Raw genomic sequence first — 19808 nt, 5'->3', positions numbered from 1 at the left:
TAAATTTTCGCGTGTTTTAGCTGGAAACACTGGCTCGACCATGAAAGGGAGGCCAGTATTTAAACCAGGCTTAATTTTCTATTTTTTCTTTATTTCTGTATTTATTTTGTGCAAAATAAAGAAATAATTTAACGATGATTATTATTTTTAAAAAATTTTGTTAGGCTTAACATCGATGAAAATTCAACGCGAAGTAGGTTAATAGCAATATACTAATATGCTTATTACATGGGATATACTAACACACTATACTAATAATGTATTTTTTCATACTTTTCGGTTATCCGTTTTTTCAGTTATCCGACCAACCTCAGTCCCCAATTGAGTCAGATAATCGATGCTCTACTGTAATTCTTTTATACAGCACGTTTCTCAAAAAGAAAAAAAGTTTGAAAGGAAAGATCTAGACCAGAGGTACCCAACAGTGTCGATGAGACGGCCGGATGGCCGAGCGGTAAAGGTGGCAGCCTACCGCTCTGGGGGATCCGGGATCGAATCCGAACGGGTCGAATAATCCCCAGGAATTTTTCGGGGGGTGGTCCGTTCGGATATGTCGGGCCCCGTCCCTCACCACCCGGTCGCCCCATTGTGGGCCTGGCCGAACCCATAATGGGCCTACTAAAAGAGGCCCTCTTAGTGCCCACAGGGCGGAAAGAGTTAAAAAAAAACTGTGTCGATGAGCGAATAAGATCTTATTATATAGCCTACACGTGTATATGTAATAATAATTATTTAGTAAATACAACCAGTGAAAATCTTTTCAAAACCTTCCAAATATAAAAATTGTAAATATAATTGACATTAATATATATTATTTCTAGCGACTGAAGGCCGCACTATGTAGTCGTAATTACAGTAGAGCATCGGTTATCCGATTTAATTGGGGACTGGGGTTGGTCGGATAACTGAAAAGTATGAAAAAATACATTATTAGTATAGTGTATTAGGCCTGGTTTAAATACTGGCCTCCCTTTCATGGTCGAGCCAGTGCTGCCAGCTAAAACACGCAAAAATTTAACAAAAATAATATTAAAGTAGCCAAGACATAACCAAATTTTGTAGCGCCACATCACTAGCGGACATTTGAATTTGCCGATTAGAACGCAATCGGTTAACCGATAAGTCAGATAATCGATGCTCTACTGTATGTACAGTACTGTACGTGTATCTAATGCTAACCAAGTTCGTATTGAATATAACGCAGTGACGTGTTAGTGATAACTGGCTAGACAAGCAAATAAGTTATCGCGACGTCATACACAATACGAACTCGATTAGACAATTACGATTATTATAGAAGGGTGATTTTTGTTTTGGTTAAGTTACGGCAACGCAACACTTGGGCGATCTGCCTAGGGGGAATGCCTTCCGGGAGGTCTTTTTAAGGGTAACTGGCCCCTATTCAGGCGGACAAAACCCGGAAAACTCCACGTGGCCAGCCCATCCTTGGCGAGGCGCGAACCCACTACCGAACTCCCAGTGTTCAGGGAACGGAACTGCTTGGCCACTGGTGGGCCTATTTATTTCGGCAAAGGTCTCCATCGATTCGTTTGCGTTTTTGTATTCGAGTGTATCGGACGTATTTTTCTTGGCGTTTTATAGTTATATTGAACTCTACGTTTTTTAACCCTTTTAATGTAGATGTAAATACGATGCCCACTCGTTTGCAAAAGAACTCAATCAACTTCGAAGCCTAAATTTTATTTACACAAGATAAAACTGAAATATTTTGAGTAAACGAGTGTTTTAAACTAGAAACGAGTTTAAAACGCTATGGAATGAAATAAAATTGCTAATCATGGCATTTCCAACTTCTTGTGTCGTAGATAAGGATTTAGTGCCGTTCTTCAGTTGTTGTGCAAAGAACAACTGAATTCGTTCGCAAATACAGTTACTAGAAAAAGTGATTTGAGATTATTTTTAACCAGTTTCCAACAAAATAAACAATAAACAAAACAACAAAATAGTAAACAAAACAAAACAAAACAATAAACAAAATAAACAAGTCGGCTCAACTTCGTTGACCTAGAAGATTACGTTAATAAATAATAATTATCTTAACATACAACTCTAGAATTGACATCTAATTGTTGCGAAATTCGTATTTGAATAAATAAACAATTATTTGCGATTTTTTTATATAAAACGTAAAACATAAAAAGAATAAAATAATATTTGATAAAGAAAAGAGGGCGATATTAAAATTTATGTTTTGACACTTATAAAGGGAGTGATAATTCTGTACAGGTAGAGAAACACTACTGTAATAATGAAAAGTAATTTTCAAGGTACTAATTAATAATTATCATTTTCAAGGTCTGCACTATCAATATCAACGAATACTAATTGTGTACAGGTAAAATGAATAGTTCTGTTGCTATAAGTGTCAATAATAAATTATCGCATAATTTTTTTTATATACAGTAATATAAATTTGATTATAAACTATGCTATAAACAGCTTGTAATAAACAAATCTCAAATATTACATCTAAATATTAACTATACACAAAGCAGCGCCAATTTAAACTTATTTTTGCTATTAAATACATAATTTAAACACTTTATCGTGCGTTTATAAATCACATAATTATTTCCAATATGAAATATATTATAAACTATTTATCATATTATTTTGTACACTATTAATTAGAAATTAACATTCTTCAAAACAGATTGATGGCTACTACTTGTTTATCTGGACAGTGACAGATGATAAATAAATGGGTTTGTGGGAAAATTGGTTTAAGGCTATTGACAAACATCAAGATATGCTTTTATCTCGCCTAACTTTCTAGTTTAACTGGTAATTCATTAACATTAAATGATGGACGCTATACCAACGATGACTAAGCATCATCATAATGCAAGTTGTAGCTATTTGGGTCACGGACCAAAAATCAAAATAAAGTTTAAAAAAAAAAATTGAATATATAATTTGAAAACAAACTCCATGAATAATGTTTACTTAATTTATAAAAGACTGAAAATGTATTTTAAAAAAAACTTTCTAATAGAGATAGGTTAACGCTCTCAAAAATAAAAGGATTTAAAGATCAAGTGTGCATTTCGAAATCTCATATCGTGCATGACCTGGTAAAGTAGCATGTAGTGTGGTTTCTCATTTGTTCTATTTTCCTTGAAGTATAGAAATTATCAATTTGTATAACCACGAATACGTAACTTATAAGTAACAATCTGATTGGGAAATATTGTAATTAAAATCTTTTATTTATTAATGTTCACTTTCTTCTGTTTATTTATCTTCCTTATTACTTGATATTTCTTTATGAATATGTTCCTTTAGTAAATACAATAAGGAAAAGCATTCAAATCAAAACAATAAAAGTGAATAACCTAATTACTTTCGAAAGATTTCTTTTCGTCCATATCTTGAAAGCAATTATTTTAAAAATGTTTGAATCTTTTATAATTGATATAAAAGCAGTTTTTATTTTGTCTCCTTTGATTGTACTGAGAGATTTGAAATGGTTAATTTCATAGATGTAAGATTTTTTAATATTTTAAATTTTTAGTTTTTAAAAATATTTCAAATATATGAGTTTTGTTCTCGTTTTAGGTGTTTATTGTAATCATATTGCCTCATCATTTTGTTATGAGTGGTAAAATGTATGGCGATGTTATACATCATTATCCTCAAAAATGCAAGAAAGGAGTAGGAGGAGGAGGAACTAGCCAAAGATATGATAATCGTTTCTATCATAGTGGTCATGGTGGCTATGAAGGAGGACATGAGGGATACGGAGGTGGCAGTATTGGAGGATACGAAGGTGGTAGTATTGGAGGATATGGAGGTGGTAGTATTGGAGGATACGAAGGTGGTAGTATTGGAGGATATGGAGGTGGTAGTATTGGAGGATATGGAGGTGGTAGTATTGGAGGATATGGAGGTGGCAGTACTGGAGGATATGGAGGTGGCAGTACTGGAGGATACGGAGGTGGCAGTACTGGAGGATACGGAGGTGGCAGTACTGGAGGATACGGAGGTGGTAGTATTGGAGGATACGGAGGCAATATGGAAGATTATGGACATAATTTTGGAGGTGGTGGTGGAGAATATGAAGGTAGAACTAAGAATAATAGAGAATATAAAAATTATGGTGTAGAATATGGAAGAGAAGAGAAAATAGCAAAATATGAAAATAAAGAGCAACAATGGAGGATACGGGGAGGTGGCAACAACGGAGGATACGGCGGAGGTGGCAACAACGGAGGCCACAGGGGAGGTGGTAACAACGGAGGCTACAGGGGAGGTGGTAACAACGGAGGCTACAGGGGAGGTGGCAACAACGGAGGATACGGCGGAGGTGGCAACAACGGAGGATACGGAGGAGGTGGCAACAACGGAGGATACGGAGGAGGTGGCAACAACGGAGGATACGGCGGAGGTGGCAACAACGGAGGATACGGCGGAGGTGGCAACAACGGAGGATACAGGGGAGGTGGTAACAACGGAGGATACGCAGGTAACGGTAAAAGCGAGAGATATGGAGGAGGCATAAGCAAAAATGGAAGTTACAGAGGAAGTGATGATAATAGAAATAGAATAGAGCACAAAAGTGTAGGATATGGAGGAGAAAGAGACAATCGTGGAGTTGGAGATGGTAACACCGGATACTAAAATTATAAGTGATCTATAATTTATGTCTTATTCAAATTTATTGAAAGAATATTTTTCAGAAATTTAGAGATTTCAAACGGATAATCAACAAAATTAAAATTATAGGTAGATCATCAATTTTCTGACATCGTTGATCAGCGTCCAGAGCCTTGCCGAATTATCCTTTTGTCTGATCAACAGAAGTCACATAATTATAACTTAAAAATGCACATCTGATCTACTTATTATTCTCGTTCCTTTCCTCAATAAAGCACCACAGACTACAAGAAACATTTTGCGTTGTAAAAAACGGAAGAAATAAATCGAAACCATATACTTGTATCTTGTCGAGTTAACTAGACATACTCTTCATAACATTCCTGAAAAACCATGTAGTTTGAGTTACTGTTTTAATATACTCGTAGTATAATCCGCGTATTGTAATCACAGATAATATTATCAGTCGTTTAATATCAAAACTACCACGTCTTCAAACATACAAATTAAAAAACACAGAACCAAACAAACAAAATTAAAAAACAAAGAACCATTTATTGTAATTGATGACAATCTTCATTATTTTCAGATGAATAACCAAAAAGATGTGTTTTCGCGCTATTTGCCTCAATACGTGACCAATAACGGGCAATCGTTATTCGTTATCAGTCTTAACTAGCGCTTTTTATGTTAAATGTTAATGTAATTATTTTACTCATTATTTTCTCGCAGTAAAATAGGTTAAAATTTAATCATTCCTTCAGTTAGATGCTGCTGTTAAAAATGGTAGTATAAAAACCGGCAAGAAAAATGTTAGATGAATTACATTAACTAATAATAATTTTTATAGTTAATAAATCTTCAAATTACGTTTTATAATTGTTTGAGCATGCCCTTTAATGTTAATCAATAAGACCAGAATTTCTATTAACCATCTTCTTATTCACTTATCTTTCTTAATTAGTCGGTTATTGTTATCAGTATAAGCGGTTCTAAAATGATTACAATAAGCATATTTTACTACTGGCATAAGAAAATATTTCCAATAGTGAGTTAGCTACTTAAAATATAAATAGCCCGTCCCAAAAAATCGCTCGCTACACATAATGCTATTTGTGATACCCAATAATTTAGTCTTGCAGTTGTGGGAATTTCAACCACGATCTCAATTTCAATCAATTAAAGAAGGTGCTGGACTACCGGTTACTGGATAATCGATATAATATTTTTAGTACCGTATCAATTATAATAGGTATATAATAGAACAAACGTATAATTGTATACATATATAGCGATTAAATTTTAAAAGCACTAAACTAATTATGTAAATAAAATATAAAAATTAAGAAATTAAAAAATAATAATAAATTATTCCATGTCATGCTCTATAACTCAAATAAAACTCGATTATTTTGATAATAAGTTTCGTTATTCTACATTTTTGATATATTAGATTAATCTTTAATAAATTTTATCAAATTTAAACATTAAAAACTTAATAAATTATTAATTAAATACAAATTTGAATTCAACAGAATGTAACATGGTGATTAATATTAGAGAATTTGCAAAATTTTATAATGATTTGATACAAAATCATACTTCAAAGCTTTGTGTAAGCTTTATTTCCCTTTTGCCTAAGTTCTATTAGATATTATGACGAGTTTAATATTATTTGAAATGGCTTCTATTCTTGCCCAAAGTTTTTCTATGTTTGATTATATATTACTTATTCTATATCTGAAAAATTTTTTTTTTCTTTTTAATTCAAACGAGACGTATTTCGTGATGTTTAGATCCGGTGATTGGGTAATATGCGGTCATTTAAGCATTCGATTTTTTGATTTAGCAATGTTTTGACTCGCAAGGCAGTTCTTAGGGTCGTTGTCATCTTATAAGATTGTTTTTCAAGGACAAGAAAGGTAACGAAGACAATGAACGGTAGCAAGATTTGCATTGATTCGACTAAAGATAACTCAAACTTTTTGATGTAATGCATTTCCGAGCCATTAACGAACTTCTTTATATTTCGATATATCAGTCTTAGCACGCTTCATGGATTGGACTGGATTGATAGTACGAGGCAACGTAGCATATGGGCGATCTGCCAAGGAGAGATACTTTTCGAGAGAACTTTTATAGGAAACTGGCCCAAATTTAGGTGTTATTCACATAAAGAAAACCCGGGAAACTAACGGCTGGCCCGTTAGCGATGTGCAAACCCGTCACCAGTGTTGTTGAGCAGTATCCACCAGAGGCCTAGTGATTTTATCAACTTGGTCACTAGTGGGCAGCATATTTCATTCGTTTTCTTCTAGTAATTTTTTCGTAAATCTGATCAAAGCCCAATAGATTTACTTCTGTTACGCAAATAATTCTCCAATAATTATTTCTTCTTTCATTCCTAATATTTGTAATAAATTTCAATCTTTTTCTTGTTTGTTTCCAATAGAAGAAGTCACTTTCTCTTTATTTTCCGTTCATTCCACTTCTTCCAAATATCTTATTGTTCGATTTGATATTTATATATCCTGATGCTGCGGAGGTTTCTTTTATATTTATAGTTAAATCCAAATCAATCTAGACATTTTTTTTTCGGTTAAGCATCTTAGACAACCATTTAGGAATGTAAACATTTGATGCTCTTATCCTCTTGATACAATATTTGAATTATTAAATCAATAAAAATGTTTATACTATATTAAATTTTGTGTTGATTTTATTCGTTAATGTGCAGCATAATATTTTAAACATAGTTTAATACTCGTAAAATATTGTAATAGCATTTAATTTAATTCATTTCTGGTCTTTCCATTTAAGATTAAAAAAATTAAAATAAATTCTTTTTTAATAGAAATTTAGATCTTATGTTTTTCTACGTCTGTAAAAATATAATAAAGATTAAATGCAAACAAATAAATATACAAATTAAAACATTTTTTAAAATAATTCGAATAAAAAAAGTGAATATATTAACATTCACGTGCATAAAATATTAATGTTATTTTTCATCGAATTAAAACTTTTCAATGGTAAATTTTACAAGTGTGCTATTGATTTAAAATTTAAATTAATTTCCGTATTAAAGGAATGTTGAACCTTTATTTAATAGTGGATAAACATTTTTGACTGTCTTCTCTCAGTTCATATCCTTTTTAACATTATTTCTAGTCTTGTTGATAACAGCATATAATAAAATATATAGTTTTGTGTTAACGCCCATATCCATGGATCTAAGTTCGTCCTCTTCTTTTTATATCATAATAAGACGTTCTACTCTTCTGACCGGAAGCGAGAATGTGTTAATTACAGGAGGCACTTTATTCCAGTATTGTTTTTAGAGAGCATTAGTGCTGTCATAATTCTTTGTTAGTTGTGTTCTTTTATAATTCCGTTTTACATTAGTCTTTGATTCCTTCTTGCCGTATTCCTTTGTGGAAAAATGAATTACAAACAATAGTGGAACTAAATAGCTCGGATTGGTTCGGCCGAATCAGGATCTGGAGCCAACGGGGACTCATGATCCTTTTTATTTCAGTCAACAGTTAAAGGTTTTTTAGGCGGAATGCTAGTCCCAATCCTTTGAGGCGGAGTGAGGTTGAGAGGTGTGAGAAACGCATTAAAATTTCGAACTACGACCTCTATTTACGAAGGTGAATAAATTATAAGCAGAAATCCTGCAAACTCTTTTGATACTTGTACAAGCATCTTTTAAGAAAATAACGTTGTATATCTGAAAAAATATCATTATCAATTAACGAAAAGTGAAAAAAGTAAAATTGTGTGTTCTAAGAAGGAACTTTACAAGAATCCAAGTCATAATTCATCAGCTTCTACAATTCGATTAAGAACACCAGAAGAAAGAAATGTGATAGAATTATCAGAAAAAAATTCTCTCTAAAGATAATGTGAGAACAACTCCTTCCTTGACCGACATACTCTACACTTCCTGTCATAAGAGTAGAACCGTATTACCGTGATATAAAAGTGAGAGGATAATCATAGATCCATTGATATAGGAATGTAGCACAAAACTATATTTTTTATAATATGTTGTTATCAATGAGATCTTTATAGAAATAATCTTTAAAAAAATTTATTCTCTCGCTTTTTTCGTTTATAATCCGAATCCCAATAAAATAATTTTAAAAAATTCTTTTTGCCTTAAACTGTCATTAATTTTAAATTATGTGGATATTTGGAAAATTTCCAACATTCAAAAATTTCAATTGTTTCAGCTTTTGAAATTTTTTTTTCTATTGAAAAGAAAAGAATTTGCAGCCGAGAGAAGATAATCGAAAAGTACGTCAACGTAGATGTTCAAACGATCTCGAAGGATTAAAAATTGTATTTATAATTAGAGAAAAGAAAATTTACAAGTTAAATTAAATTTTTAAATAATTATTATCGAGAAATCGATACTAATTAATTATTGCCAGTCATTACACTGAATGTATGTTGATAGTCTATCTAGCCAATGATTGTTAGATAGAAATATTTTAAAATTCAAAGATATTACATGCAATTTCAAACAATTTTGATGGTTAGAAAATTAATTTAATCAATGTAACCAAATAATATAATACACATAATAGAATTAACTTAAAATTTATTTTTGTTCAAGGTATATACGCAAAATCATTTACTGTATTCTAGACGTCCTCGTTCTGAATTCCCAGGAATCTGATTTGTTTATCCTACGACCTTGTAGCATCCTATCTCATAATCGCGGAGGAGAACAACTTCATAACATTCAAACGGTATAAAAGAAATCAAGACTTCAACATGGGTATCGAAAAATGTCAAAATTTAAGGTACGTTCAATTACTAGTTTAAATTACGTTCAATTTACGAATGAGTGCATCCGATAATAATATATGTAGTTTCATTTTATAGGTTGCAGTTATTTTCTTAGTATTTTGCTTCCTAGCGTTGGAAGTATTCGCAGGACACCCTGCCTATGATACCTATCATGGACCTCGAGGAGGAGGACATAGATCTAGAGGATTTTACGGAGGTTCTATCACTCGGAGCCATGCTTCTGGTAATAGGCCTCATGGCAGCTATTATAGAAGCCGTGGACACTACAGAAGAGTACACGGTCACCACTATTGATAAGGAAGCCATGTGGTGAGTTTGATAGCTGATTTACAAACTTTAAACTCCAGCTTAACTAATTTTATGCGATAAGGGATAGCTTATGTTTCAATTCGATCAAAACTTTTTATTATCTATTTTTTAAAATCGGATTGTTTTGATGAAATAAAAGCGATTTTTCTCACTATTTTCACTATTTTAATATAAAATTTTGATCAATAATTATTATTTGAAATAGTCTATTATTAATAGTTAAGTCGGCTAACCACTACCTTTTAAATACAAAAAAAAAGGTAAGTTTATCTTTCATTGTCATCGCAAGCAATGCCCGATCGAGCAAATATTTTGTATTCGGGTCAAGGGCATAATCAATGAACTTTATAGCTCGTTTAAAAAAGACTATTACACTCGTTCGTCCAGTCTCGTAACAGCAACTTTCGTAGCTTTTATAAAATACATTAATCTCTCGTTAAGAATTCTTCTCTTCAGAAATAAACGTTCTTTCTAAACAACTTAACAAATTCAAACAATACAATTAAAAACTAAATAATTCCATATCTTTCTTTCCATATCGAAATGTTTATTTCATTAAATAAACAACAATTTCGTGTTCAATACACATAATAAATAAATGTCTTTAAAATGTTAATTTATCTCTATATGCATTATTTAGGTTATATAAAAACGTGTATTTATTTAAATTATTTTAATTTTTATATATTGTATTTAAATATCGCGTGAAAATCAGTCATATTTATCATATATTCAGGGTTGCGTGCACGGTTGTCGTAAATAACTTTCAAACAAAGAATATTAAAATAATAATAATAATAATAATAATTTATTCATTTATACGTGATTTATAGCGATTTTAAAATTTATAAAAATGTATATTTAATTTAATTATTGTATATTTATCTATTTATTCACAAAACAAAAATTGTTATCAACATTTTCTCGTATAAACCAAACACAAAAAGTTTTTAAAAATACAGTTTACTGCCTTTTCGACTGATAAAACTTTACAGATTTTATTAAAAATTTATTTTTTTTAAAGTTGTAGATGATAAATATTCAGATTTCTGGTTAAAAATATATACAAGGTGAAACTGTATTACCTTCAGATAAAAAAAAAAAAAACAAATACTGTAATCGTATATAACCGGTTATTTTAAATTGTTTTGAAAGTAAATTGTTTACGAGGTCTTTAAGAATGCATTTATTAAATATACTGAAATGACTTAAAAAGTATTGTTTAATGCAAAATTTCATAATATATTTATAAAATATTACAGTATTTTGAATTGACTTTGCTGCAATTCATCGTTTTGGTATTCAGTTATACGATTTTATAAATTACTAAATGATTATGAATTTGTGATTATATTATTGAATTGTCAAGTAATACTTAATTGTCATAAATTTATAAATTTAATAATAATAATAATAATAATAATTTTTTTCTTTTATTTTTTAGGAATGTCACATCCACTTTACGTTCTTTTGCAAAGTTATCGTTCAAGACGTCGTATCAAGAACATTATTAAATTAATTAACTTTATATAAGTTTACAAAATGATTAATTAAGTTCTGATGTTGAAATTAACTTGTATATATTTATAATTTATATGCGTGTTTAAAAATTTTGATCATTAATAAAATTTTAAAATAACTTTTGCCGTTATATAAACCATCCATAAATTATGGCTTATAAAAGTTTCAAAACAGGGGAAAAAATCATATTTTGCATACAAATAGTTTTAAAATATTATTATTTTAAGATAGAAATGTGATATTTATTTCGAAAAATTTTAATTTAATAATCAAATCCGAATAGATAACTTTATTATTATTTTTATCACTATAAATGGACCTAAATATCTTTCAAATAAACTTTATTAGAAGCCAGCAAACTCTTTTCTAATCGTTAATTTAATGTGAATTATTTAAAATATAAAAAGAATAATATAAAAATCTTTAAAAGTGTGAAAAATTATAAAACATTTTAACGTAACGTGTACAAATTACCGTGTGATCTAATTTAAATTTTCGCCTCAATCTTGTATACATTTATTTTAAAATTTTAATCAGAATATTCCGTATATTTTATGTTTATTTACAATTCTTAATTTGCATATATTATATATAGAAACATCCAACAATCGCCTGGATGTTTCTATATACTTAAATCGGGCTTTGCGTTGTCGGTTATACTTATATATATTAGCGAGGTTGAGGCCGAAGTTTTAAACGCGAAAACGTGTACGTCGGACGTTCAGCACCGCTTTCCTGTAAGCCTAGAAGTTTGACAATGGCGTTTGGAAAGTCAGTGGACATCATGTTCGACATTCCAAACGCCATTGTCAAACTTCTAGGCTTACAGAAAAGCGGCGCTGAACGTCCGACGTACACGTTTTCGCGTTTAAAACTTCGGCCTCAACCTCTCTATTACATATATTCCGTGTATATCGTGGCGAATTTTAAAACGAATTTTTTTAATATAAAACTTAATCTATAATCAAACAACTAGCAAAGAAAATTTTAAGAAATTTTAAATATAAAATTCATAAATTTAAAATTTTTATTCGTGTCGAATAGTACTCATAAAACTTGTGCTTTCATGAATAGAATTTAAAAAATAAGCTGTTTCTTTTTACGTTTATATATCACGAAAGTATTAATAACCTTGCCATTCTAGTAGACAACTCGACCACTAATAGTTTAACATTCATAATATTTAAAATTTTACCGTTCCTGTACATTAATACACTACTTAAAATCTTTATGTATTGCTACTGCTTACAGAACTTTCGCTTATTTTTAAATAATTTTTCGAATTTAATTTGTAATTCTAATTAATTTTTTTTAATTCTAAATTTATTTACAAGGATAAAGCAAAAAGATAATTTACATTTTTAAAAATTTTTCAATTAAATGATATAAGTAAGTTCATTAAAATTCTTTGCCTTCGATTGTTATGAAGGTTAAAACAATGTTAAAGAATAAATTATTTTTCGGTATATCTTTGAAGATAATTTGATTTTGAATGGTGTCTTATAAATAAATTTTATCGTGTCAGAATTTTTTAAATAGACAAATGAATAGATTACTTCTAAAGATTCTATATATAGATGTATACCTTATATAGGCTTATTCTAAATAAAAATGCGACAGGAATAAATTTTTATAAATAAATATCCCGAAAGAGATATCTCGATTAGATAACTATCGACTTTTTATCATTGTTTTTTTCATTTTATTTTATCAAATTCAAGAATAATTCTCGATTTTTCTTTTACTAACGATCTTGATTAGAAGATAAAGCGATATTTTATTTACTGGAATAACAGGATGTTCATTTTTAAATGCTATTAAACAAGAATGAATGGAGACAGCTTTTTACGCTTAACTTATTTTATCTCGTTTTAAAGTTTTATTGATATTAAATTTAAGATTTTCATCCCATTTCTCGCGGTTAATAATAACTAGAATAAAATTTTTGAATTAAATTAACGTACTCTATATAATTTTTATCAAAAGCGAATAATGTTTAATATATATTAATAATAAATAGTAGCTGTTTTTACTGTTTTATGTGTATAATTATTGGGAAGATATCATTAGATACAGTTTTGGCTGTGGAAAATTAATGTTAATAGGTTGTTAAAGTGGTTAAATTTAAGCAAAAACTTTCAACATAGCTGTTTATTTATTCGTAAAAAATAAAGAAAAATAAATTGTCCCATTTATGTTATAGATAATAAAAAGAAAAATAATAATATTTAGAAAAATCAGGCTTTTCAAACTACTATTTGATTCTGATACCGATCATTTTTTTAAAAATCTGTTTTATAATTAATACCTAAATCTTATCGATTAAAATTATTATATCACACGCCGAAGAGTTATATTACAGAATCTTAATTTTTAATTTCGCTTTCACTTTTTTTTAATGCTAATTTGTCTTCCTGTCTACGTTAACCCCAAACAGGAAACGATGTTAATTATAGGTGTTTCGAAAAATATTACCCACCACCTAGTTCTGGTATCAAATAAAGCTCGTTTTACTAGCGGTATACCTCCAATGAACTTTTTACTTCACCAAATTTTCAGGTTTGCTTACTATGTATAGATCGAGTTGACCCGTACCAGTTGGTCAATTTTCTATATAAACATTGGTGAAGCAATCGACTAGCAAGCAATTCGCATCCAACTTCAATTACTTTACAATGGTTAAGCTTCTGGTAAGTCATAGAATAGGTGAATTTACAACAGATCGATAAGAACGTTTATCTAACGTTGAAAATTTCTTTTTTAGGTTTTCTTGTTAGTTAGCCTTTTGGCTGTTACTTTCACTAGAGCAGTAGTAGGTACGGGAGGAGCCATTACCGATCACAAGAAGGATGTCATCCCTCATTACGATAAATTTGGCCATAAAGGGTTAAGTCACCGATATTTTAGCAAACATCATCCTTACAACATCCTCGGGGTAGGCGGGGGTCTAGGACACGGTGGTCTCGGAGGTTTAGGACTTGGAGGACTCGGACACGGTCTCGGAGGAAAAGGAGGACACGGTCTTGGAGGAGGACTGGGACATGGTCTCGGAGGTCTCGGAGGAAAAGGAGGACTGGGACATGGTCTCGGAGGTCTCGGAGGACTCGGAGGTCTCGGAGGAAAAGGAGGACTGGGACATGGTCTCGGAGGTCTCGGAGGACTCGGAGGTCTCGGAGGACTCGGACATGGTCTAGGACACGTGGGAGGCGTGGGTAAAGCCGTGGTACCAGCAGTTGGACACATAGGAGTTGGAAAAGCCGTCGTACCAACTTTGGCACATTTCGGACTCGGTAAGGCAGTGGTACCTGCTCTGGAACACGTAGGACACGGAAAGGCTGTCGTACCTTCTCTCGGTCATTTGGGAGGACTCGGACACGGTCTCGGAGGAGGACTCGGACATGGCCTCGGAGGAGGACTTAGTCCCGGTCTCGGACTCGGAGCTCTCGGCCTCCTCGGTGGAGGACATAAAGGCTGTTAATTATATTCTAACAGCTTTATAGAAATTTTACGTCAGGTTTGTCTCTTATCTTTCTATATGATTCTATTATTAATCGTATTTGATTATTGATTATTTCGTTTATTTTATAGGACGGATGCATCGTTTTATATGCAGCTGTGCTGTGGTTCTTAATCGATTTACATTTTTTTCTTATATTTTGTCTTATTACAGATTTAATTTGTATATATGTGCTTTTTGAGATAAAATAAATTTCGTTTATAAAAAAAAAATTCATTGAATGACTGACTTATCTTCTATTGCTCGTGACGTGCAACTTTTATTTTTAACGTAAGAAAAATTGATGGGATTGTTGTCCTTTTACAATATTTAAATATTCCTATCGAAACTGCTTACAAATTAATGAACTTATGAAGAAATATATAAATTTTTGTTAGTACGATAACATATATTATACATAATAAAACTGATAAATTACTTAATATATATAAATACATAACACACATGTTACATTATGCATAATGTTTATTTTAAACAATCTGATTAAGTTTTTAACTTCTGTATTCAATAGATATAAAATAATAATAAATTTTATCTATTTTTACCTGAAACAAAATCTTGTGAAAATAAATCTAGTAGAATTCATCGGATACGTTTCTAAGAAAACTCATTGTAGGCAGAGAGAACGACCTAGAAACAAATCTTAATATAACTTATTTTATAAGTGTAACAACCTTTACTGTCATTTTTATTTAATCTAAAATATCACGTGTATTCTTTCTAATTATACAACAAATTGGCTTCACAAATAAATCTAGTTTTCAAATAATTAAAACTTTGCTCTTACAAAATTTAATCTTTTATATAAAAAATATAATATGAAAGGAATATAAAGTTTCTTTTGATAAGCCATGAAAAATAAAGTCTGTTTTCATTTGTCTTATTAGTGTTTATAGCTATTGGAGGTGTGGTTCTACACATTTGTGACTAGTTCCAGTCTCGTCTCACCTCTCTCTCATGCCCTATTAATACATATATTTTACTTTTTAAATTCTAACTGATATATGTTACCAAATTCATTTTAAAAATATAAAGTTTAACTCTAATAACTAATTTTAAAACGTTTTATATAAAGGAGTAATAAAGTTTTGTGCGTTAACATGTATCTGACTATATAAAATTGCCTATGTTTTAAGAATTGTTAATTAAATTACTAAAAAATTATTTAAAGCAAAAAAATAATTAAAGGTTTTTATTAAAATTTTAAACATTTAGATTTTAAATAGTTTTACATATAGAAAAGAAAAATTAATTTAGTCTATTCTATCAATATAAAAGAGTTAACTAATTTCTTTTAAAAGGGCTGTTCTAATATTAACATTTTATAAATTTATAATAAAAGTTAATTATTAAAATAAGTAAATTTATTAAAAGTAAGCTAAAGTAGTTTACAATATTTATCCATAGATGGTGCTATAATACAAACAAACACAATGAATTTTATAATTATTAAGTTGGTTTTAACACAATAAAAAGCCCTAAAAATGTCGTGTTGACAATTGTATCGAAATAATTATTTTCGGAAAATTTTCATGGCGTTTAAAATGCTAAAATTTTGTTAACCTTATCAAAACTTATCTATTTATATCAGATTTAAATAAATGAGAAAGTAAATATATAAAATGTAATAATTCTAACAGTAACTTATGGCATATTGATTATACCAGATAGAATCTTATATAATTATACTTTTCAACAAATTATTTCTGTTTGTGAGTAAGTAACCTAATATAAAAATATCAATAAAATTTAAAGAAATAACTTTGTAGTAGTTGTAGAAAAAATTAATTTCAATAAATGAGCAATTTGATATAAAGAAATTTATTAAAAATGAGTGCCAAAATTGTGGATTTTGCATCGGATATTGATAACAAACTTGCTGTATTTCGTTTAAATTCGTGATAATGACGTGTAATATTTTAATTGGAATTTTTAATCTTTGCTACGCTGTAAATGAACACTTTGGTTTTGTTTTTCTTAAGTATATTATTAAAACTAATTTTATCGTAGATATTTATATTTTCGCTAGACATTTTTGCATTTCCCTTCTTTTAAGAAGCTGTAGTTATGAATATCAGACATTATTATATTAAAATAATGAATCTCTATACAAAAATCATTTCATTATGTTTACAATTATGACGAAACAATTACGTATATCACTCTCAATTCATCCAATCCTCTAAAAAATAAGCATTTAACCAATTAGCTTAAAACTGAATTGGTTAAGCTCTGACTTTAACATATTTAAAATACACTATTAAAGATATTCTGATATTATCAATTAAATAATTAAATTTTCTGAAATAAATATATTTTACATATAAAGTAATGAATTATTATTAAATTATTTCAAAAGTAATCAGATAATAAAATATTAAATTATTCATATTTTAATTAACAAGCTGAATTACTAAAATTAATAGTAAATATTTAATTTTATTTAATTATTTTCTATTAATTTTAATGTTGAATTTTCATAACAGATGGCAGCAGTGTTTGACTAACCTTCCTTTGATTTTTATATTACCGTAGTTACATTATTCAATATGAATAATGCTAAAATTAAATAAATATAAAATTTTTAAATTATCACTGTTTTAATTGAATAGTCATTTAAATTTCTTTATATTAATGTTTCCGTTTGTGGCCGTTGTTCAGAGGTTTTACTGTATATACTTTTACACCTATATTTTAATATTTATTTTAAATACTTTTTAAATAAATCATATATAAAATTAAAATAGAATAAAATACATAAAAATTTTATATATTTTATAATAAAAATATTAAAATTACAGAATATTAATACTTTTTAACAGTAATAAGAGATCATAAACTTAATATAGTTCTTTAAATAAAATAGAAATTAGTTTACGTTTAATTTTCATTCAATAAAACTAATAATAATAAGAAAAGGGTAATAAGAGTAATAAGAATAAAGAGTAATAAGAAAATAACTTATCAAGTAGGCTATAAAAATATAATTCGAGAAAAAATAAATAAATAAATATTAGTTATTAGTTGAGTTTTCCGCAAATAAATAAATAATATTTCCTCAAATTTCTCGACAAAATAATGAAAAATATTTCACTATTTTATATTTAAAAATTATAAAAAAGTTTTCCTTGTTCCCGTTAGTCTATTTTTTGAAGTGTTTCGAGAATTGATCAATCAGATTTCACGAAAATTAACGTTATTTTAAAATCGGTAAATTACTTTAAAAAAGACTTGAGTCGGAATCTTGTTTTACTTGCATTTTACTAAAATTACTTTAACGACATTTAATATTAAACTGATTTAACGGGTTTAACTTAAATTTTAATTAATTTCTTAAACTATATTCTAATTCGCGAGTTTAATAATTAAGTTAGAATCTGTTCAGTTTAGAAAATACAAACATGACAATAAACTGTAGAGTTTTCTATATTTTAATAAGTTTTTTAAAATAAATATAATATGAAAATTTGTAAATTAAACATATTTAAATTTATTTTAACATAATTAAATTTCGAAATTTATTTAAAGAATATGGGGAGAAACGTTGAAAGTTGCTGTTTATTGCTTTAGGATTTACTTCTTTATTATAAAATTTAGTATTTATTTTAATATTCTATATTCGTATAGTGATTATCTATATACGTTCGAAAACCTCGTGAGAAATACATAAAATTTCTTGGGTATATTTTTTAATTTAAATACTTTCAAATCAAATTTCGTTAGGAGATCAAAGAGTCCAAGATTCTCATATAAAATTTTGGAAAATAAAATGAAATTAAATAATTTTCTATATACTTTAAAAATATATATATTATAATGATAAAAACTCAATTATTCTATGCAAAAATAAAACTTTCATAACGTTTACCCAATTCTAATTAAATCATTTTTATCTAAATGTGACTTTGATCGATATAATTACTTCCTATTTATTAATCTATCGTGCGTAATATCTTAACGTTTTTACAAGTGAATTTAGGTCTAATTTGAAAGTATATAAACCCATTTATATACATTTTCTACTTATATAACCTTATTTACACGGTTGAGAATATTCTACCATCGGATAATTACTGATTATATTAATAGAGTATTGTTGTCAAGTGTTACATTTTAATGAAACAATGGTGACCTATCTCGATGTTATATTAAGGAGTAAGGAGGAAAAATTTAATTCGTGAGAGCTTGCCTATAGTTTAAAAACGACACCGAGCTCAGTGATCTTTATTTGAAAAGGAAACAGTGTAGGAAAGGAGTGTAATGATGTAGACGTGATTGTACTAGTGAAGTAAGTAGCTTACACTTTCTTTTAGGACTTTTGCACTCTTTAACTAGATAAATCTTATTTTATCCTCTTTAATTAATGATAAATTTCATTTTTCTGACTTATTTTATTTGTAATTATAATCAAGATTTAGAGAAAAATATAATTTTTCTATAATACTGTATTTTAAAAAGTAATCTAGTTTTGTTAAAGATTTCTTAGTCGTTTTATTATATTTAACTCTATATTTTTTAGTTATTTGAAAAATTATCTAATTAAAACTGGTTCTATTTTCTTTCTATATTTAATCGTTGATTTTATTATGGGATCTAAGTTTAGATTCTTAAATTTAAACTATTTAATGCTGTAGTTATATTTTTATAGCTTCCAAATAGAAAATTTCTAACAAGTTATAATAGGTTTATCTTTACTACTGCTTACACAAAGTAACACTTTATCCTTATCTATACTTTTGACCTCTCGAGCGTTATAAAACTGGAAATTCAATGTTATAGAGTCGAACAAAAGTTTCAAACTAGTAATAATAAATAGAAAATAAAACGAAAACAAAAGAAAATATCGATCAGGAAGTTGACACAGATAGTAGTAGGTCAATGGAAAAAACAGGAGTACAACGTCACTTCCTGGTATAAAATATTTACTTCCGTATACGAAAAGATAGGCTTTTCGGGTCAAATCAAGAAAAGTAAAAGTAATACGTAATACAGAAAATTTACGTGACGTCTAAACAGCAAGAAA

At 28.9% G+C, this 19808-nt stretch overlaps 2 long non-coding RNA genes across 2 annotated transcripts in view; one reads left to right on the top strand and one right to left on the bottom strand.

Annotated features, from left to right (window-relative positions):
• Positions 1 to 19808, bottom strand: part of LOC136976241 (uncharacterized) — a 71683-nt gene that overhangs the window by 21382 nt on the left and 30493 nt on the right. The gene's annotated exons all lie outside the window — the stretch shown is intronic.
• On the top strand, positions 9286 to 11420 carry LOC136976330 (uncharacterized). Its single transcript, XR_010880919.1, has 3 exons — positions 9286 to 9431; positions 9514 to 9747; positions 11192 to 11420. It is a non-coding gene; the product is annotated as an uncharacterized lncRNA (long non-coding RNA).

Source organism: Centruroides vittatus, unplaced genomic scaffold, assembly GCF_030686945.1.
Source record: "Centruroides vittatus isolate TY-2023 unplaced genomic scaffold, ASM3068694v2 contig_4, whole genome shotgun sequence".
Taxonomy (NCBI): domain Eukaryota; kingdom Metazoa; phylum Arthropoda; class Arachnida; order Scorpiones; family Buthidae; genus Centruroides; species Centruroides vittatus.
This window is presented reverse-complemented; position numbering and strand designations above follow the sequence as displayed.